The sequence below is a fragment of the Canis lupus genome, chromosome X (genome assembly GCF_048164855.1).
Source record: "Canis lupus baileyi chromosome X, mCanLup2.hap1, whole genome shotgun sequence".
In the NCBI taxonomy this organism is placed as follows: Eukaryota; Metazoa; Chordata; class Mammalia; order Carnivora; family Canidae; genus Canis; species Canis lupus.
In genome coordinates, this window is record NC_132876.1 from 111657294 (window position 1) to 111681037 (window position 23744).

Here is a 23744-nt window from a genome sequence, read left to right on the forward strand (position 1 = left end):
TTTTGGACATTACCTGGGTGAAGAAGTCATGAGCAATCGAGTAAACGGAAAGTTGGACCAAGGAGCCTAAAAGAGAATCAAGCATCTTCCCACTCACCAATCCCTACTTAACATGCCATTCTACAAAGAGAAACAGAGGCACAGAGTGGTGGAGAAAATTTTCCAGGAGGGCCACTGTGTTTGCTGGGAGTAAACTGCTTTGACATTGGGCACAACACACACATTTAACTGGAGGCGATTTGCCCAGGGTTTTATTCCCGCAATAAATCTTATCATCTTCTGCTCCTTACACGGCCTGTCTTCTCTTCTCTGCATTACACTAACTGCTCCCTTTCCCAGCAGCAGTGGTAATAAATGGTGTCTCACAATGTAGAAGTTAAGGTTTCAAGGTGAAGCCTTTGGAAACGATTCCTTTGTAATTTCATTTATAGCCATGCCATATTTTATGGCGCAACTCACTAGCTCTGTGGGTGGCTTTGTGTGTGTTCCAGAGAAAGCGAGAGTGAGAAGCATCCCACCCTCCAATCCTCACACACCCCTCCCAGTGGAATTTGGAAGTTATAGCACCTCCCAGGTTTTTAAAGGAAGATTTTTAACCTCTCCTGGTGTTCTTGCGGAGATGCATGCTATCCAGCCAGCCATGACAAGAAATGCCGGAAATGTGGCTGCTCCAGGAAGCTTCCCCTCATCCCTTTGGCCCACCATGATGCTCCTAGAAATCCTAATTGTCAAGACAGACCTCTGTCCTCTGTCCGTAACTAGACAGCCATTTCTCTTGAGAGCGACAACCAAGGAAGAGATGTTACTTTTCTATCTCCTTCCCTGCTCCATACACACATCCCAAACTCACTGGAGCATTAGGATTAGGTTGACTGACTAATGAATGATTGGCAACCTCTAAGTGTACAAAAATTTAAAAAAAAAACAAAAAATAAGAAATAAAATTTTTTAAGTGTACAAAAATCATTCAATTAGTATGGCCTTTTTAAGGGGCAAACAATGCAACACGATTGGTCCACATCCTCCAAGAAGAGGTCAAGAACCCTGCAAGGAGGGAAGAAACTCAATATATATGTTTGAGATCTAGTTCAGTTTCAAGTTCTCTCTAAAGACAAAGCATAGCCTGACTTTGTACATAGACTCCCTCATCTCACACACACACACACACACACACACACACACACACACACGATGAGAGATCCTTTAGGACTTCTTAAGGATACAGTCAAATATATTCTTTATTTGGTACATAGTGGATGCTCAATAAATACCCGTTAAATAAAATCAGTGAAGGTGGCTGCCATGACTCTGCTTATCTTGGGGGGAGGCTATATGATAAAGTGAGAGGAGCATGGGCAACAGACCTGATTCTAAATCTTGCCTCTGCTCCAAGCTATCTGAATGGTCTTGGGCAAATGCCTTCACCGCTCAGAATCTGAATTTCCTCAACAGTAAAATGGAAATGATAATATCTACCTCCTAGAGTTGTTTTTTTTTTAATTTTTATTTATTTATGATAGTCACAGAGAGAGAGAGAGAGAGAGAGAGAGAGAGAGAGTGAGAGGCAGAGACTTAGGCAGATGGAGAAGCAGGCTCCATGCACTGGGAGCCCGACGTGGGATTCGATCCCGGGTCTCCAGGATTGCGCCCTGGGCCAAAGGCAGGCGCCAAACCGCTGCGCCACCCAGGGATCCCCCCTAGAGTTGTTTTGATGATTATATAAGATAGTCTCAATAAAACTTCTAGGTGTCTACTAGGCACATAGGAAACATCAGGTGCTTTTCTCTCTGTCTGGAATGTTCTTGCTCACTGAGCAGACTCCCTGGCACCCTCTAAGACTCACCTTGAATATAATAGGCCAAGAAGAGGTGATTGCTCCTTCTGTCCTGCTTTCCTTGTAGCTCTTCAGGCAGCTACTATTGCACTTTTCAGCCTATATTACAGTGATTTGGGATGGGACACTGCTCTCTATCCTTGAGGTCAAGACCAACCTTTCACCATTTTATATCCTCATTGCTTAGCATACTGCCTGGCATGTAGGAGGCACTCAATAAAAACTTTCTTTTCCATGTAGGAAAAGAGATTAAGAAGGACACATACCAAAATGTAACTGGTTATCCCTGGTTGATGAAATTATACGTGGTTTTCATCTTTTGTAGAGGGGGCTCATCTATATTTTTATTTTTATTTTACTTTATTTATTTTTATTTTTATTTATTTATGATAGTCACAGAGAGAGAGAGAGAAAGAGGCAGAGACATAGGCAGAGGGAGAAGCAGGCTCCAGGCACCGGGAGCCCGACGTGGGATTCGATCCCGGGTCTCCAGGATCGCACCCTGGGCCCAAGGCAGGCGCCAAACCGCTGCGCCGCCCAGGGATCCCTCATCTATATTTTTAAAATGCTTTTCCCTACAAGGGTCATGTTTTATTTGAGTAACAAAATGATTCTGTAAAAATAAATGTATACTTAATGAGAAGATGGATAAATAATGGATGGACGGATGGATAGATAGACGGAAGGATAGGTGTATTCAATAAATGTAAATAGTTTCCATTCCTGTAGATTCTCAGTACCTGGGTCTGAGGCTAAGTTTTCTGCACAGTGAGAAAAGGATTTCCACTCCCCATGAGCCTGCTCCCTATTTCCTGCCAAATGGCTTTGAACCTCTGCTCCTGTTCAAACTCACATTTTTGAATACCCATTTCAGGAAGGAAAACTCATCCACCACTTCCACCTTGGTCTATGCCAGGACTCAGTAAACTTTGTATATAAAGATCCAAATAGTAAATATTTTAGTCTGTAGGGGCCCTATAGTCTCTATTCACAATTTCTCAGTTCTACCCTTGTGGCCTGAAAGCAGCCATCGATGAAGCATCGATGATGCATGATGATGAAAGAACGTGGCTGTGCTCTAATCAAACCTTATTTACAAAAATGTGGCAGGCCAGATTTAGCTCAAGGGCCATATAGTTTGACAATCCCTGGCCTCTCACTTTGCCAATGTTGTTCTCCTTCCCTGATGGCCCTGAAGGGCCCTGCCTGCCTACTTAGATTATATTCATCCACTGTCTTCCAACTAGAGCATTACTACTTATCATTTATGGTATTAGCCTCCTGTTATTATACTGTATTTACATGTATAGTAGTAAATGCTACAACCATTTGCTGAGAAGCTTTCTACTTTGGGGGAGGTTTTTTTTTTTTTAACTTATTTGTTTATTTGAGAAAGAGAGAGAGAACACAGAGGGAGAGGGAGAAGCAGAATCCCTACTGAGCAGGGAGCCTGATGCGGGCTCCATCCCAGGACCCTGGGAACATGACCTGAACCAAAGGCAGGCACTTAACCGACTGAGCCACACAGGTGCTCCTGGGGGAGATTTTGTAAAGGGGTATGTGTTGGAATTATGCTTGAGAAGAACTGGAATGGGAGAATGTAAGTAATAAACATTCATAATAATAGTATACATGGCATTAATCTTATAATGATGTGGTCAGCCTAGTGATTCTCATCTTGGAAGAAAAAGACATACCAAAGGGAAAAAAAAAAAAAAAACCTTTGGCAGCCCTACAATGACCTAATGGCAAGTGACAGAGGAGCCAGGTCCTATGACTCAATGTCTCATTCCTTAAGAATTGTCTTTATTTCAAAAACCTACAAGAAAAATAACAGAAATTTCTGTTGGGGAATTTAAGATCCAAGCACAAAGGAGCTTTTTCGTGTCTTTGGACAAGCTGGGTATGATAAATCGAATGCCACCACTGGAGATGTTGCAATTTCCCTTCTAAATTAGCCACCATACAGCCGTCTGTGCAGAACTCGGGCTTCAGCTTTCGGCTTTCATTTTTTTCTGCTCTCCTGAATGCTGAGCCTGTGCTCTTGGCTGAGATGGGCTAAGGTTTACGCTTAGGATCACGAGGCCGCCGCAGCAGCTCTTCGCAAATGCGACTGAGTAGTCCATAAATGGTCCTTGTTTGGTGGCAATGCTTGGCTCCCTCTCCCTAAAAAGGAAATTATAAAGAAAATGTACAGGACGGTCGCCATGCGGCCGATAACACAATTTCCTGGCTTTCAGACCACTTGCTGACAGAGCAGACCCTTGGAGAGCAGAGATGCAAAGCCTGTTGATTCACACGTGGGGCTTTTCTGACACCGGGGACCCGGTACTTGCAGCCGCAGCAGCTCTTTCCGTGAGCGCGCACCATCTGGCCCGGAGCCCCTGGAACTAAATGAAGGGAATACATTTGAATAGAGCTTTGACCTGGGGCCTTAAGACACGCCTCCTATGGCTTCCTTTGGAATTCTAGACTTAATGACTTCTCCTTTCCTTCCCCGGAGCCATTCCAACCGTACCACGGCTCTTTACACAAAGCTGGTGTACTCGACCGTGGACTCAGTCACTCATTTCCTCATTCATTCATTCATTCATTCAGGAAGTCAGCATATATGGAGCACTTCACAGACGCCAATACTTCAGGCACAGCACTATCGAAGTCAGACTAGGTCCCTATCCTCCCGGAAATTGCAGTCGATTAGACAACACAGATATTAAACATTTTCAATTAATGGTGAGGAGGGTTATGTGGGGGCCAGTACAGTGCTATGGGTACATTACAGATGACCATGTAATCTGTCATCCACACCTGCATGCTTCTGAGAGTAAAAGAAGGTGCTATTAATAACTATCCTAAAAGAGCAGGTTAAGCTAGGATTGTCCCGGGCCAGCTAAATCATAGGTTCGGCCACACAGCTGGGACTTTGGCCATGCAGCAAGGGACCTCAGATGATAGATTCACTTCCCCTCTTTCCCTTTGTTGCTCTTTTCCTGCCTTCCCTGCTCTCCTCCTGCCTTTGCTCCTTTATGCGGTAGCAGACCTAGGTGGCGCGAGTGTTGGAGCCCCTCGATGGCAGCGCTCTCAATCTAGCGCTTGGCAGCGTTGCCAGGCATGGATCTGTCATCATTTGCTCCTTTTCCTGGTCACTTGGTAAGAGCCTTCACCAAACAGAGCCTCTAAATCTGGACTCCTGCTTTTGATTCCAGCCTCCTCCCCATATGTCAAGAATGCGGCTGGGCCTCTGACTGTTACGTAGCAGAACCACAGGGCTGACCTGGGATGGCATATTCTTTAGCAGTATTAGGAGTAGGCTGGCTTTGTTTTTCTGGAAGCTCCTTTGGCAGGGATGGTGAGCTGCCCAAAGCCCAAAGCTCAGTGGTACAGTAGTCACCTAGAGGGCATCTCACCAACGACCTACCATTTCGTTCCTTCTGTAAGTCTGAGCTATCGAAGGGTTCTCTTTTCATTATCAAAGATGGACCAGCATGACTGTATCACTAATGCCAGCCTTGGGGCATGTGGCAGATGCTCTGCCACAGGGCCCTTAGGACCACCTCTGAGTTTACCTAGAGCCACAGTGGATACTTCCTGGCTGGCTGGTTGCTTCTTACCACAAATGCAAACCCTCTGCCTAAGGCTTTATCAGCCCTTCCTTGAGCTTGCCCAACTCACACAAGGCAACCCTCCACCAAAGAGGGACAGGAGACAACGGATGGGTGGGCAAGCCCCAAGAGGGCCCCAGTGATCCTTGCATCCTGCTATACTTGCCTTCGTATAGTCCCCTCCCACGTTGAATACTGCTGATGTTTGTAACTAATATAGTATAGTGCAAATGATGGGGCATGACTTTTCAGGCTAGATCATAAAAGGCATTGCTGCTTCTATCCTGCTCTCTTTTGGAAGCCAGCTGCCATGTTACGAGGACACTCAAGTAGCCTTATGCAGAGGGTCATTTGGGGAGGAACTGAGGCCAAACAGTGCTATGGGCCAACAGCCAGCACTGAGTTGTCAGCCAGGTGAGGGACCTGTCTTAGCTGTGGATCCTCCAGGCCCAGTTAAGTCCTCAGATGACCACAGCCTGGCCAATATCTCTACTGCAGCCTTATAAAAGACCCCAAGCTGACCACTCAGCTAAACAAAACTCAAATTCCTAATCCTTAAAACTATGAGAGATAATAAATGTTAATCATTGCTTTAAAATGCTAAGTTTTGGGGGGGGCACCTGGGTGGCTCAGCAGTTGAGCATCTGCCTTCAGCTCAGGTTGCGATCCTGGGGTCCTGGGATCAAGTCCTGCATCAGGCTCCCCGAAGGGAGCCTGCTTCTCCCTCTGCCTGTGTCTCTGCCTCTCTCTGTCTCTCATGAATAAATAAAATCTTTTAAAAAAATGCTAAGTTTTGGGTAACATGTTACACAGTATTAGCTAACTAATGTATATGGTGGATAAATGCCTCAGCTTCCCCCAAAGCACAGTCCACATGATTCCTTAGGCAATCCCCAGTGGGATTGAGCCCCAGTTGCCCACAGAGGTGATCTTCTCACTGTGTGCTTTCTCTTTTCTTTTGTATTTTTTCCCTCTGTATCTCATTCTCCCCACTCCCTCACTTCTGCTTCCGGTGATCATGTCCCAAATAAACTATCTGCCCCCAAGTCCTTGCCTTGGCATCCACTTTGAGGAAACACAAACCAAGATAGGGTGTCTTGTTCATATTCATGGATCAGCTTTTCAAAAAAAGGCTAACTTTTAGGGGCACCTGGGTGACTCAGTCAGTTAAGCATCTGACTCTTGATTTGGGCTCAGGTCATGATCTCAGAATCGTGAAATGGAGCCCTGAATCAGGCTCTGCACTGGGTGTGAAGCCTGCTTAAGATTGTCTCTCTCCCTCTCCCTCTGCCCCCTCACCCTCATTCGCTACGCTATCTCTCTCTCTCTCTCTCAAAAACAAACTCTATCATATATTGTATGGTTCCATTGATATGAAATGTCCAGGACAGGCAAATCTTTAGAGATAGAAAGTAGATGAGCCGTTGCCTGGGATTAAGGGTGGGAGTAGGTACTGACTACAAATGGACATGTGGGACCTTTTGGAGGTGATGGAAATTTCCTGAAACTGGATCATAATGATAACTGCATAACTCTATAAACTTACTGAACATCACTAAGTTATTCACTTTAAGCAGGTAACTTTTATAGTATATAAGTCATGCCTCAATAAAGCTGTTTTTTTAAAAAATAACTGATTTTAATAGCTGAAACATGTATAGAAATGAGAAAAGAAGAAAGAAGTAGAAAAGAGGAAAATGTAAAGGAAGGGATCCCTACTGGCAGTCACATTAGACCCCTAAGAACTAGATTTGCTACAGTCTCCTCCAAAGTAGAACCAACATATTTGATACAGGATATGTAATAATTAGGCCAACTATGTCCCCTCAAATATAGAAAACTAATATTAAAGACAGACTCTCCTGCAGGCTTTGTCTAACCAAAGAAGACTCCCCCAGAAATGCCACATCTGTGGTTTTAGGAATCAATACCATGTGCGATATGTAAGGACACTCCCCGGGAACGTGCCTTGGGAAAGCCATCAGCAACAACCAAGCTACGGTGGGGGAGGCTGTGAGATTCTGACATCCTAACCCCATGACGAAAAGGAGGAAAGAGCCAGTGGTTATCCATTTCCTTACAACGAGAAGAACTTAGGTGCACACGTCTTCCTTCATCCTTTGTGCTGGGGCTGCCAGAGAGAAGCAATATTCCCAGGAAAACGAGCGGTGTGGTCCATTCTAAGTGCCTCCTTCCTTCAGATTGGCCAGATTTCTACCTGGCCAAGATCCAAGTTCAGGAGTCTGGCACAGGAGAGGGATGAGCGGGGAAAAGAAGAATGATCACTTACTCCTCCACATGTTAATTTATGGAGCTTAGAGTTTCTACAGAGCAGCCAAGAAAAGGTCTTACCTGGACTGTACTGATTTCAGAGTATGTTGGGAACATCTGTAATTGATATGGAGGACACACCTACACAAACACACACATACTTGGTTGTGTCAGTCAGCTTGTGCTATATAACAAACCACCTCAAAGCTTAGTGGCTCAAAACAACCATCATCTACTTAGATCATGATTCTGAGGTCTGTCCAGGTAATTCTTTTGGTTTGAGCTCAGACTTCTCATTCACCTGCAGTCAGCTAGTGAGCCATCTAGAGACTGAGTGCTAGGCTGCTCACGCTCATGTGCCTAGTACGGCAAGATATTGGCTGGGGCAATGGGGACAAATACATGTCTCTCATCGTCCAGCAGGCAATCTTGGGTGTCAGGGTCCCAGGACCCACGGAAGAACAAGCACAAGTACACAAGCGTGTTTCAAGTCTCTGCTTGTTTCATGTTTGCTAACGTCCCACTGGACAAAGCAGGTCACGTGGCCAGACTAGACTCAAGGGGTAAAGGAACAAATTCACCTCTTTTTTTTTTCTTTTTAACAAATTCCACCTCTTGATGGGAAGATCTGCAATACCACAGGCAGGTGAAGTATTTGGGATCATCATTCATATAATCTACCACACCTGTTTGTTTTGTTTTTTAAATTCTCTTCTGAGATCTGCAGGTTGTCATTCTTCTCACTTGCTGGAGAATGTGTTTTGTTCAACAGCTGTTCTAGCGGCTAGAAAATATAATTTATTTTGAGATGAACCATTTTGCTCTGAGATTAATTAAACTCTAGCTTTTTCTCTTGAAGAGAAAATTCTCTGTTGCTCTAATCAGCTATTGACTGCCATGTAGATACCCCCAGAGTCTGGTTACAAGCCAAATATAGGATGCCATTCCAGGGAACCTGTTGACAGTGTGGATTTTGGCTCACAGGTCACGGTGAGACTGAAATAAAGAAAAATGGCAGTGTCAAAGTCATGAAGGAGGAGACAGGGAGGGGGAGTAAGAAAGTGAGAGGAGAAAAAAATGCTCAGTTAATAGAATTGGCCTTGGTGTCACCATGAAGGAACACCCAAGCACATACCACTCAACACCTCAGGAGGAATTTGTAGCCTGCAGACCTAGCTGCATCTTTTTAAGGGTGATTCAAGTGCATCTGGGGTAAAGTTTGACTAATCACAGTGGAGGGAAAATGCTCTGTGTTCAATTACATACTGTCATAGCCAGTCAACACTGTTGGGGTCCATGAAGGGCAAGGAGAGAGAAAAGATTGTTGGGTAATAGAGGTAGGTGGGGAAGGGGACATCTGGATTGGGAGGATTTTCCAGGAAGAGAGATTTGAGACTCACAGTTTCAGCTCCCCACTGTGAGACAAACATTCAGGGGAAGGAACAGGGCCCTTCAAGTCACTTCCCTCCTGCTTTACTCAGCTCCTGAAACATAATCATCTCTAGCTTAACTTGGTGTCAGGCAGGGGTTCAATAACTAGTAAATAACACTCCCACCCGAAGATCATCAGACCATGGTATAAGCGCGCGCGCGCGCGCACACACACACACACACACACACACACACTCCCACACACAGGGCAGATGCACCCTAGACCAGAGTAGGAAAAACTCTCACTGAGGCCTGGAGAATATTGTTCTTCCCTCAAAGCATGGAAGAGCAGTTCCCTGAGCAGCCCCTTGAGGGTCTGAGGGCTTGCTCTTGGGGGGTGAAGGCTGCCAGCTGTCCATTAGAATCCACTTTCCCCTTCTTACTGGGCACACAGCTTGAGTACATTTCCCAGATTCCCTTGTAATGAGGTTTGGTCATGTGATTGAATTCTGGCCAGTTGGATGTGAGAGTGACTTAAGCTACATTTAGAATGAGGATGTAAGATAGTAGACATGTCTCCTCCATCTTATCTTTCTCCTTCTCACTACCTGCAACCCATCACAATCTAGTTTCAACCATAGATAACAACAATACCTAGAGGATGGCAGAGGTACCCAATAAAAAGAACACGAGTTTCTGACTAACTGTGGAGCAGAGCTGCTTCAGCAATCTGAACCATGTACCTCTGAATTATTACCTGGAAGACAAATAAACCTCTTGGTTCTGTAGGCTATACTGTGTTGTTAGGTCTCTTTGTTACAGCAACTTAGCCTTTTACCCTAACACTTTCATTCACTCAACCTAAATGCTGTAGGTCCCCTTTGGGAGACTCTCCTGTGTCTTGAGGTCACCATGAAGCCAGTCTTAAACACCAATAAATTTTTTAAAATCACAATATATAACCAACTTTAAAAAGACTATAGATTAATGGGTGCTTTCCTTGAAAGCTTCTTGGGGAGAAGGTGCAGAAGACATGTTGACATCACACATGTCTCAGTAAAACTTCTTTTGAACATCTTTTATTTTCCTCAAAGTTTATTCCGTATAACATTTAGCACCCTTTGTGTGTGTGTTTCTCATTCTTTCTCTTGCTCTTGTGCTACACACACACACACACACACACACACACACGCATGCATGCACTCCCCCCCTCCTCTTGAGTCTCTCTCCCCCCTTCTGCTCTTTGTTCTACTTCTGCAGCCTCCTCCTCTTTCTAGTCTTGTCTCTCTTGACTCTTCTGTTTGTAGCCCTAATGACCATCCTGGTCATAAAAAACATCTACTCTTATTAGGATGCAGGAAAATCAGTGAAATAGTAACTATTTTCATGTTTTTTAAGTCAAGAGGAATATAAATTTTTCAATATTTTTCTCCGTGCTGCATAGGAAAACAAATTCTAATTGAGCATCTACTAAGAACTCATAAGACAGACATAGAACCATCTGGAAAGAATCTTGAAGAGCAACCCAAGAGAAAAATCAAAGTTCAGAAAATTACTTGCCTGGAAATAATTAGTGGAGGAACTAAGACTAGACCCTGGTCTCTTAGCTACTTATCCTCAACTTCCAGTCCCATTCTCTTTCCTGACAATACCCTCATTCCTTGCTCTGAAACTTAGAGGAAAGTATCTGAGGCCCCTCCACAGAATGCTTGCTTGAATTTCCATACACTAGACCCACCACAGGGGGAGGAAGGCAGGCCAATCAGAGGGCTGGGGAAACTAAGCCAGTCACAGAGGCAACGAGACCAAAGGCTTCATACCTATCCTGTGATCTACCAATTTCACTCCTACATATTTACTCAAGAAAAATGAAAATACGTGTATGAAGAATACTTGTGCATAAATCCTCATGGAAGCTGTGTCCATAATGGATAAAACAGGAAATAATGCAAATATCCAACATGATGAGAACTGATGAATAAATTATGCTATAATCATACAATGAAATATGATCCAGCAATAAAAAAGGAATGAACTGTTGATATATACAACATAATCTGAAAAACATTATGCAGACTGAAAGAAGTGAGACATAAAAGAGTACTGAATGACTTCATTTTTGTGAAGTTCTAGAGTAAGTTAGACTAATATATGATGATAGAAATCATAGCAGTGATTGCTTCTGGCGGGGGTGGGGGATTGGCTGCAAAGGGGCACAAGGGAACATTCTGGAGTGAATCAAATGCTCTATATCTCGATTTACAAGGTTAGGGTTGCATGTATACATTTGTCTAGCCCATTGACTAGTACATTGAAGAAATATGTATTTAACTATATATAAATTATAATAGATACACATATGCACACAAATAGTATTAGGAGAAAGAAAGACTATTATAAGAAAAATGGATACATTAAACTTGTAGCTTTTGTTTCCTGCCACATAATATTACAAGGCAGATCTCTCCCCAGTGCCATCCTCACTCTTATCTCTTGGCTTCATCTATTCTTCACCTTCATTCCATCCCTGATAATCATATCAAAAGCTCTCGCCACATCCATCGAAACCATCATGCCAAATGTATGGGATGCAAACATACAGCTTCAACCTGGGACCAGGCCTAAATGAGCACCCTAGGCTCATCCTTGGGTTCTGTACTTTCACATCAGGCTATGAATGAAAAACACAAGGACAGGGAGGTAATGGAAGCTCTTTACCACATCTTAGAGCTCAGTCTCTCTGGGTAACTCTGGGAAACAGTATGGAATGATCCCACTCAAGTGATGAGAAAGCTGGAGAATTTACACACCAACTCCCACCAGTCACTGCTTGAAGGTGTTAATTCACCAGAACTTCTAGTCTGCTGTGTGTACAGGCAAGGTGTGATCTGGCAGCTAGGGAAAGCCTTCAGGCAAAGAAATATGTAAGTTGGCCACTGGAGGTCAGATGGATATGCACAGAAATGGTAAGGCCTAAAGGGTTAAGGGTGGGGCATTGTCACTGTCTGCTACAAGACCTAAATATATAGGACTGAGTTCTGTTCCCTGATTGGGTCTGCTGTCTTAATCCAGACCCCCTGTATTGGTTAGCTTTTGCTGTGTAACAAATCACCACAAATCATAGTGGCTTAAAATAATGAATATTTAATTCAGCCCATAATTCTGTGGTTGACCAGGTAATTCTTCTGATTTGGGCCAGCTCAGCTGATCTCTGCTCAGTTCTGTTATATGTCTTATATGACATATGTCTGTAGACATAAGTAAAATGAATGGTTGTTTTAAGCCGCTAAATTTTAGGACAGTTACATTGTGGAAGCTAATTGATATGTGCGGTAGAGGAGTGAAGTTAGATTAGGTGATCAGGTAAAGTCTCCCTAAGAAGGGGACATTTAACTTGAGACTTAGAAGATGGCAAAGAGATGGTGATGGTAAGACAGGGGTAAGGCATTGGAGGCAGAGAACAGCAAATGCAAAGGTCATTACAGGAAAGGGCTTGGTGTTTTGAGGGAACTGAAAGAAGATGAAGAAATGCTAGTAGGACTGAAGACAAGAGTGAGAATGAGAGCAAGAGTGAGAGAGAGAGAGGGAGGGAGGGGAGGGGATGGGAGGGGAGGGACGGAAGAAGATTGAAGGCACAGGGAAAATCTATTCATCCTCTGACTCATAAGAGGAAAGGAGTCATAAGAATCTGTTCTTTATTAGCATCCTTCATTAATAGAATCTTAGTCAAAAATACATTCTGAATATGTAGCATTTTTATCATATATATTACTCATACAGAATATGCTAATAAAAATGATCCATATTCTTTCTACAGTCTTCTCATGCTCTTCACTCTCTCCTTTCTCTTCTCCCCAGGCTCAGCTACAGGAGGAGGGACCTGTGGCAGAGGCACTGGGATAGTCCTTCACATGGAGACAAAATGAAAACCCATTGTCTAAACAAAGAATTCACAAAAGCAAGACAGTGGTGTGAGTTGGCCATTCAGCAAATTGGCCGTTTGGCAAACTGGATTCTGGAAAATTGGCTTCCAGCTTTGCAACCCTGCAAACTTCCAGCCCTTTCCCTCTTTGTGCTTTAGTCTTCTCAGAAAATAGACTGGATGAAGCCGAAGTCCCTTCCAGCTCTAGTGTAATGAGGTTTTATGGGACCCATGAGCTCCATGGGGTTGTGTGTGGGTGTGCATATGAGTAAGTAGAAATTAATTAATCTCAGATGCCTGAAAAGTATTAAAATAGAAAGGGGGTGAGGAACCTTGGAGGTTGAAGGAGAGAGAAGGGGGAGGGGAGGCGTTCACTGGGTCGTCTTGAATTGCATCAGATTTTAGTTCAACAATAAACTAGTCCTCTAATTTCAAAGTCTAATGCTTGGGCACGAATGTGTTATAACAGGGGAATGGATGTGGAAATAGACCAGAATTGAAAGCCTTGTCTCAACAATCAATTAAATTCACCAGGCAAATCCCCAAATAAGCCTTATTAGTTTTGTTTTCTTCAATGAAGGAAGGAAACTATACCATATCTGGCATGGAAGCAGACTTTCAAATAAAAAAGGGGGCAAGTGTGGAAAGAAAATTTAAAAATACGCCATGCTTAACATACTGATCAGGAGACCAAGGACATAGGCCTGATTCTGCTATGAACTGTGTAACCTGGAGAAAATCCCATCATTCTTCTGTGCCACAGCTTCCTCTTATGAAGACATAACTAGGTCACAGATGGCAAACACCTAGCACGTATAATACCACCATCTCTGTCCAGGCCAGTGAGAGGTATCAATAACCAGTCATAGCAATCTTTCCAGTAATATCTAGAGACATCCTCAGAATCTACTCAACACAGGACTTCCAGACCACTGCCAAATTAACAGCACTGGCTCTCAAAGTTAAACTTATCAACTTTTCTGAACTAGCCCGCTAGTTCCCAACCTGTGGGCTGCAGACTTCTAGGATTCTGTGAGGTTACTGAAAACTGTTAAGTCATATGCTCACCAAGCCTCATCTGTAGTTTCAATAAAGTGCTACCTTACCGGTATCTTCATTCCAAAAAGATATTGGGAATATCTGGCCAAGGGCATTTCAAAACTCTTCTTCTGCTCTGGTATTTTCTATTCCAAGGCTGATTTTCTTTCTGTCTTTTTTTTTTAATTTTTTTTAAATTTATTTATGATAGTCACAGAGAGAGAGAGAGAGAGGTGCAGAGACACAGGCAGAGGGAGAAGCAGGCTCCATGCACCGGGAGCCCGATGTGGGATTCGATCCCGGGTCTCCAGGATCGCGCCCTGGGCCAAAGGCAGGCGCCAAACTGCTGCGCCACCCAGGGATCCCTGATTTTCTTTCTGTCTTAAGCCCATGTTCCTTCTACTTCCATCCCCCTACCCAAGATTTTCTAACACTAACATGGACTCTGGTCAGGATGGAATTTCCCAATGCTATCTGATAAGGGAAAGAACCAGGCAACATAGGTCAGCAAATAAGTCACAATAATCATCATTGCTTTGTCCTTGACATGGGCTGTGACCAACCTGAGGGTCATCTGCCCAAATTGGCTCTGGACTTCACCCTTTTATTTCAGGTCATGAGGCCAGGATCTTTGTTTTCATATAGTCTCCCAGGCTTTCCTAACTGTTTAATATCATCTCAGATTCAAGTTGAGTTTCTTCTTCAGCATTTTAGGGTAGGAAGCTAAGACCCAGGGTGATATGGAGTACCAGTTTGGGTACCATCACTTACTAGTTAAATGACTTTCAGTAGTTTTCTTCATATCTTTGAGTCTCAGTGCCCTCATCTGTAAAGTGGGATAGTTGTGGTGATTAAATAAGACTAGTAAAAAGCCTGCCACATAGGTCTTCAATAAACGATGATGATGATGATGATGATAATATAAGTTCATTGGACACTTAGTACAACGTCAGTTACTTTATTAAGCATGTGACAACCTGTTTCACCCAATGTACTTCCTTTTTGCGATGGGTTTTTTAAAAGGCCACAGTTCTTTGCAGCTTCTACATCTCTACTCTTTGATTCTGGGTATAGACCAATATAATGTAACAAACTACGCTGCATGAGTTCTGGACTGGGCCTCACTAGACTCTGCAGACCGCTGCTCTTGCTCTACTGGAGGGTGAGAGACAAATGGAGCAAAGACATGCCTTTCTAGCTAAAGCCATCCTAGACCAACCAGTCCCCAGCCAATACAGCAGCTGGCCATGTTTGCATGAGAGAGCCCAGACAATTGATCAGGTCAGCCTGACTTAGATCAGCACAACTGCCTACCAGATCCCATCCCAAATTGCTGCCCCACAGAATTGTGAACTAAATAAAGGATTGTTGTTTTAAACCACTAAGTTTTGTAATGGCTTATAATGCAGCGATAAATGATACACTTTTCTTCTTGAGTATACATCTAGACTGTATATCCCATTCCCCCTTGATCCTAGATTGGCCACGTGACTAGTTCTTCTCAATTAAATGTGAGTGAAAAGTGGCATGTGTCACTTTCATGTCAAAGTGGTTTAGAAGCTATTATGCCATTTTACTTTTTCTTCCTCTGTCAACTGGATGCAGAGGTTCTAGCGGAGGGCTTCAAGGCCTTAGGGGATGTCAAGCCAGAATATGGAAAGAATCTGGGTCCCTGAATCACTACCACATGGAGGAGAGCCACCCACCAAATGAGAACATCCATTTGGACTTTACATGATCAAGTAATAAACTTCAATTGTGTTAAGCCACTGAAGTATGAAGATGTCTCTGCTATGGTAATTAGCATTATCTTAACTAGCACACAGGGATGGCATAATTAATTTTTCTCCATTTACCGATGAAGAAACTGTGGTAAAAAGAAATTAAGCTAGTAATAGTTGGAATACGAACCCAGGCTGTCTGATTCATGGTAAGTCCACATCTTATCTTCCCAAGGTAGTTGTATTAGTCATTATTGTTAACATTCCTTGAGGTTTTAATTTACTTGAATGATGAGTTACTGTGTAGAGACACAACAATATAAGCCTTGGGCATTTCTTGCCCTTCCCTCATCCCCCAAACTGTATAGGCTTTGAGGTTACAGTGGAGGGAATAATTCATATTGGTGTCCCCATATCTTCAGGCTCCAGCTGCCCAGTCTGTCTATCACAAAGAGAATGGCCTGAAGTGCTTGCACCTATAGGACTTCTCACTAATGAGGGAGCTACCTTCATCCACAGATTTCTGCAGGGCTCTAGGTCCACCACATGCTGCATGTTCCTATGCATTTCAGCATTCTCCCTTGGTTCCCCACGCCTCTCACTTTACACTATAGCCCCTCTTCAGTATTACAAGGATCAGGTCAGTGGGAGGGACAGAGAAATGTTTGTTTCTTGTGCTTTCATTCAATAGCTGGTGAGCACCTACTATGGGCCATGTGCTGTGCTGGGCACTGGGAATAAAATGAAAAAAAAAAACTTGATAAAATTCCTGCCTTCACCAAGCTTTTATCTGAGGGAAAAAGGAAAAGGAGTAGTTAGGATGCTAATAGAGGTGTGACTCTGCTTAGATATAAATGAATATACAGAACAGAGTAGTGGTGGTGTATATGGTGATTATTTTGCCAACATCTAGGGCAGCAGTTCTTCAATTTAGCTTGTATGAGAATCATCCAAAGAGGCTTTAGTTTAAAAAGCACACTATAGGGCCTTGTCCTCGGAGATTTTGATCCAGAAGATCAGAAGTATGGATTTAGGAATCTGCATTTTAAACAAACCCACTGGGAAATTCTAATTCAGATGGTCCTTTGAAAAACCCTAGTCTATGGTAGGGTGTGGCATTTCCACAGAACTTCACAGATGTTGTACCAGAACTCATGGGCAGATCTAGGCAAGGCCTCTGAAGCCAAAAGCTGGGGGAACTGGGGAGCAACATGATGGGGCATAGAACTGCCAGCAAGTCAGCACCACAGAATGCCCAGAAGAACAGAGAACAAAGAATCCAATTAAATCCATTGAGTCTCCATGAAAAGACAGAGAGAAAGGGCAACTGTCATCACTAAAGTGACAAATAACATGCTGAATGTGAGTACTTTGCCTGAATTAAGTTAGCAGAAGGCTTTCAGGGAAGCAGCTTGTGGGAACACATTAAAATAGCACAAGAGACTAAAGCACTTTATGAGAAACTCAGATTTTTCTTACCTTAAATCAAATATTCATTGAAAGTAAGAATTCCTACCCAAAACAAGCAGCACTGAATTGTTTCAAGAAGAGGCGCCAGTTATAGCTATGTCCCTGGCCAAGGCCCAGCTAGGGAAACAGATCACTGCCCTCTAATAAGATATTTGGTTCCTAAGGACACAGCAAGGACAAGTGGGTAGAAATTACAGGGAGGCAGAGTTCAGCTTGCTGTGAGGAAGAACTCTTGAATAACTTAAAAATGGAATAGGCTGTTTTTGAAGCAGCAAACTGTCTGTTATTTGAAGAATTCAAGCCAAGCCTAGATGTACTGCTGTGTATTTACCAAGCTCTGTTTGTATCTAGTGATAGAAAGAACAAGATTAAGACACAGTCCTTGGCCTCAATGAATTCATACTCTAGTAGGGGAGGTAGACAAATAAGTCCACAATTGTAATATGGTACAATGATACCATGGCTATAGTATACCTGGGTATTGCAAGAACCTAAGAGAGGAGGTTCTGGCTCAGATGGAAAGGTCGGGGAAGGTCCCCTAGAGGAAATGACATGAAATTTGAATGCTAAGCCACTCAGAGAAAAAAAAAAACGGAGGAAGGAGAAGGAGGAAGAATGGCATTCTGGGGGGATGGAACAGCATATTTGAGGGCACAGAGGCAAGAAACTGCATTATAGGAAGGAGAAAAGACAAAAGTCCAAAAGGATGCAGTGTAGGTTACTGGAGGGAGGAGTTAGAACAAAAAGTTAGAGAGACAGGCACAGAGAGATCAGATCATGAGGAATTTCTTGGGCTAAGATGAGAGGTTATCTTGAAAATGGTGAGGAGTCATTGGAAGTTGACCTACATGACTTCTGAAGCCCTTTTCAATAAAAAAAAATTCTTTGAGTCTAGACAATGATTTGCTTCTTCTAAAATTATTTTGTAAATCAGTAACATGTATAAAATCAATGCCATTTTTGTCACAATCAAACATTTATAGGATCTTGGTATGTGAATGATGTGGTATTTTAAATCAGTAGAGAAAGAAGACACTATTAATAAGCAGTGTTGGAACAACTGGCTAGCCATAAGGCAAAAGATCGATTTAGATCTGTCCGTACATACATCATCCACAAGCATAAACTCCAAATGGATCAGGGATCTAAATGTAAAAGAAAAAAAGATGAAACCATATCAGTGCTAGGAGAAAACATAAGCGAATTCCTCTATAATGTGGGTGTAGGAAAGGCTTTTTAACTATGCCTTAAAATCCAGAGGCAATAAAAGAAAATATTGGCAAACTTGATTACTTTAAAAATAAACTTTGGGTGCTTGGGTGGTTCAGTCAATAGAACATGTGACTTGATCTCGAGGGTTGTAAGTATGAGTCCCACGTTGGGTGTAGGTATTACTTAAAAATACAATCTTTAAAGAAATAAACATTGCATGGCTAAAAACACTATAAACAAAGTCAAAAGACAACTGGCAAATAGAAAAATCCTGAAATATGCCACAGAAAAGGCATTAATATTCATAATATATAAATGACTCTTAAAATGGAAGGACAAGGGGCTAAGGAAAGGGTAGAAGGAAGAGTTGTTGCTTTATGGTTATAGACTTTCTGTTTGGGGTGATGGAAATAGATAGTGGTGATGATCATATAACATCATGGATATACTTAATACCAGTACACTTAAAAATGGATAAAATGGCAAGTGCTATGTTACACATACATTTTTTACCATCATAAACTTTTTTAAAAATCTTTGGGAAAAAAAAACCATGAAGGACAAAGGATCAAAGAACCTGATGAAAAAATCAGAAAAAGACATGAACAAACAATTCACAAAGAAGTTATAAAAATGGCCCTTAAACAAAAGAAATACCATTCATAATGAGAGAAATACAAAATAAGGCAACACTAAGATACCATCTCTCACCTACCAGATTGTTAAAACTTCAAAAGTACAACAACAAACTGCTGGCATGGCTCTGAGGAGACAGACACTCTCATGCATCATGGGAGGGCATGCAAACTGGTCCGACCCTCCTGGAGGGAAGTTGTACAATGTGTACAGAATTACATATGCAAGTTATCTTTTGACCCAGTGATATCTCTTCTAGGAAATACATCTAACAATATAATTATACATATGCACAAGATTATTTATTGTGGCATCTTTTATAATTGTAAAATATTGGAAACAATGTAAATGCTGATAATGGGAGAGTGGTTGAATAAATAAGTGGAGCATTTACACAATGGAGTACTATATGCAGGTGTAAAGAAACAAAGAGGAAGATATCTATGAACTGATATGGAGTGAGTTCCAAGACATGATGCCACGTGAAAAAAAAAAAAAGTGCAAAAGATTACTCATAGGATGTTCCCCTTTGGGTGAGAAACAAGGGGATATGAGAAAACACATATGTATCTGCTCATTTGTTCAAAAAGAATCTAGAAAGGATAAACTAGAAACTGAGGAGAAGAGGTAACTATAGAGGATGAGTGGGAATGGAGTGGAACAGGCCAGGAAGGGAGCAGGGTAGTAGAGATGAGCGGGAAGTGACATTTTAATGAGTCTACATTTTTGTTGAGTTCTGGCTTTTAGAACTGTGTGAATGCTTCAATTACCCTAAAAATAATAATGATGATTATATTCAGGATATGAAGAGAGCTCAGGATGAAATACAATCAATAACAAATGAGTCTAACTGTACAAGTGAACAATATAACCACACTGAAGGGAAAATAACTAACCTAAGTAAATTCGTTAAACAGTAGTTTGTACACCAAAGAACTGTATATTGTTCTCTAGTTAGTAAACTGTTTTTCACAGGGGTTTAGGTTAGCAATTCTGAAACTATGCGTGTACTAGGACAGAGCAAATACATAAATTTATCATGGATAATGAGAGCCAGGCTTCTCACTGTTGGGGAAAGGAATTGCAAATAAGGAAAAGAAGGCTAAAATGAACCCTGTAGTGTTGGACTGCAGGAAGCATCAATATAAATTCGCAGGTTTTTTTATTTTTTTTAAATTCGCAGGTTTTTAAACATATGTACATATGGAGAGGCAGAGAAATAAATACAGGTGTGTGCTATCCATGTGTGAGCGTACATGCATATGCTCCCTAGCTCTGTTTACTGAGAGCACCAGGGAGTACTGACACTCTAGTAGCAACGAGGGTACCTAGCACCCACATCTTGGTTTCTAAATACCATTCTCCAATAAAAGGAACCAGGGCTCCCTGGAGCAATGGTGACTTCGGGTTCAGGACTGGGAAAAGGAAATGTAGGATAAGCCTGGCACATCTTATGGAGACAGAAAGTAAGGAAGTGTTCGAACAATGATGGGTCATGTTGGAGAGACACAGAACCAACACAAAGGAGCTCCCAGTGGTCAAATCTGGGACAATTTTATTTTTTTTAATTTTTTAAAGAGATTTTATTTATTTATTCATAGACACCCAGAGAGAGAGACAGAGGGAGAAGCAGGCTCCATGCAGGGAGCCCGACGTGGGACTCGATCCTGGGACTCTAGGATCACACCCCAGGCTGCAGGCAGCACCAAACCACTGCGCCACCGGGGCTGCCCAAATCTGGAACAATTTTAATAATGAAATAATAAAGGGCGCTTGGGTGGCTCAGTCAGTTAAGCATCTGCCTTCCGCGCGGGTCTTGATGTCAGGATCCTGGGATTGAGCCCCGAGTCAGGCTCCCTGCTCAATGGGGAGCCCGCTTCTTCCTCTCCCCCCTGCTCACGCTCTCTCTCTCTCTCAAATAAGTACATAAAATCTTAAACACACACACACACACACACACACACACACACATAATGATTGTAATGGATTATAACCCATAGGAAAAAATGTCTGTACAGGCATAGTTTGTATTAATGCGCTTCGCAGATGGCATTTTTTACAAATTGAAAGTTTGTGGCAACCCTGTGTCAAGCAAGCCTACTGGCGTCATTTTTCCAATAGCATTGCTCACTTTGTGTCTGTGTCACATTTTGGTAATTTGCACACTATTTCAAAGTTTTTCATTATTACTATATTTGTTATGGTGATCATGCAATCACAACTCACTGAAAGTTCAGAAGATGGTTAGTATTTCTTAGCAATAAAGTATTCTTTAATTAAGGAATGTACATTGTATTTTTAGACATAACACTGTTGCACACTTAATAGACTAAGTATAATATAAACATAACTTTTCTATGCACTGGGAACCCAAAAACTTCATTTGACTTGTTTTATTGTGATATTTGCTTTATTGCAGTGCTCCAGAGCCAAACCTGCAATATCTCTGAGGTGTGCTTGTGCTCATATAGATAAATAAATAAGCAGATAAATAAATAAGTTAAAGAGCAGCTCTCCTTTACAGAAGATTCTAATTTATACGTGTAGAAAAAATGATGGAAATTGAGAAACACCGTTTGACAAAACCACGGTAATAGTTTGTCAGAAGCAAGAATCCTTGATGGATGTGGTTATGGACTGAATTATGAATCCCCCAAATTCATGCATTGAAGCCCTCCCCTCCACATGACTATATTTGGAGATAGGGCTTTTAAGGAGGTAACACTGCACCAAACTTGGAACATACCCTCTGTGCCCCATCCTACCAGTTCAGCGCCTCTGTAATCATGATGCATGCTCGTTAATTCCCACCAGCCGTGGGCCCCTCAAAGGCAGGAATGTCCTGTTCTTCTGTGTATCCCCAGTGCCAGGAGCACAGTAAACACTCAGGGATTTTTTTTCTGAATTGGCTAGAATGGACACTGAAAAGGAGTAAATTTGTACATCATCTGTTGCTGACTCCCTTCTATAGAAAATTCTTTGGCTTTGTTTCCAGTTAGTGGGTGTCATGTTGTGCCCCCTCAGTCCTCCCTTCGGAATGAAGTAGTCATTCCCCCAGCTGACTGGAGTGTTGGCAGCCAAGTGCTCTCCGTTTGACGAGAGAGAGCTGCCTGGGCAAGGGTGTGCCCCGTTAGTGGGGGCAACCACATCTAATGACTGGTGGGTGCAGAGATACAAAGGCCTGGGCCCTCCCCCTAACCCCAGGCAACTTGGCAAGGCTATCCCAGCTCTGGACCTCCCCACAGGATCAGTGTGGCCTTTGTGGGGACCACACTGTAGCTCAAATTACACCCTGCCCAATCTTGCTACTTCCTCTTCTTTCACAGGTGCTGAACCTAAGAGCACCTTAATAAGCTCAGCCAATGAATCGTTCTGCGGTCGGCTCCCCAGGGAGCAGGGCATGCAGCACCCACTAACCTGTGTCTTAGGTGTGCCCTTCTCAGGCCTGATCTATAATATGCTGAATACCTGTTGGAGCCTAGACTGACTTCCAGGCTAAATTTTCACTAAAGATGCCCGGAGGGTAAGGAGACAGGACCACAGTCTCACTGGAGAGACACTACTCTGTTTCCCCGACCCTCCCTCCTCCCGGCTAATGCTCTACAAATGCCTCTGCAGCCCTACTCAGAGATCCTGTTACGATCCAGACAAAAACATCCCTTTCTGGGTCCAAAGTAACCGTAAACTGAACACAATTTAGTTGAAACTGAATCCCTTTACAGGAAGTGTCTGCTTCCAGTATCTTTTAACAACTGAGCACATCCCAAGTTCAAATCCCATCCTCCCTGCCGAGAGGCTGTCCTGCCTCGTGGCAGCAAAACCCTCAGCTCAGCAGAGGTAACCCTGGCACAGACCAGCTGCTCTCCCAGCTTCAGCTGCAGAGTCGTTGCTGCTGCTCGACTTTTCCCCACCTGGAACTCCTCGCAGCTGGGGACGGCTTTTGGATTCCTATGAAGGACATGGTTCCCACTGCCCCTCAGTGGAGCTCCGCCTGGAGCTTTCCCAGGCTAGAGGAGTCCCAAGCCAACTAGAGATGAGAATCACTTGGAGGAATAAGAAAATGATGGGAACGATCAAACATAGATTTGACCTGATTGGTTTTGAGCTGACAACTAGTCAAGTGAGTCCCTTCATCTCCGCCCTGGAGCTACCCTACCTGCTGTCTTGTGGGCATCAGATGCCCACAGCAGATGCCGGACCTCGGCCACACAATTATCTGGACATTGCTGTGCAAATGTCTCTTTATTGGCAATATAGGCCTTTTCATCTATTTTCCCCTCTGCTCGTGAAACATTCTCTCATGCCCACAAAAAAGAAAGGCATCTCAGGAGGTTCTAACATTCCACTTTCAACCATCCCCCTCCCCAGCAATACAGTTTTTTCTTTGTATTTGATAGAATCAAAATCAGATGCGTTGCCATCAGGATATGATAAACTGTACTCTTGGCGTTTCATCATAATAGTAGGGTTGGGACTAAAGCCAAACAGTGGCAATTTCTTCCCTTCAAAGAAAAATTGCCTTTAAGAATTAAATAAAATCCTCCTTCTTCACATTATCCTCAACAGACCCTTCCCCAACCCGTGGTATAATATTTTATGAGGAAGACCTTTTTGTGGACTCTCTTGAATATTTCCATATTTCAAATCAATACATTTGATGCCTCTGA

General features: G+C 42.8%; 1 long non-coding RNA gene across 1 annotated transcript; it reads right to left on the reverse strand.

Moving 5' to 3' along the window:
• Nucleotides 1-3620: 3620 nt before the first annotated feature.
• Nucleotides 3621-14446, reverse strand: LOC140628070 (uncharacterized). Its single transcript, XR_012026488.1, has 2 exons — nucleotides 14102-14446; nucleotides 3621-4224 (listed from the first exon to the last, which is right to left on the reverse strand). It is a non-coding gene; the product is annotated as an uncharacterized lncRNA (long non-coding RNA).
• Between the last annotated feature and the right edge of the window lie 9298 nt (nucleotides 14447-23744).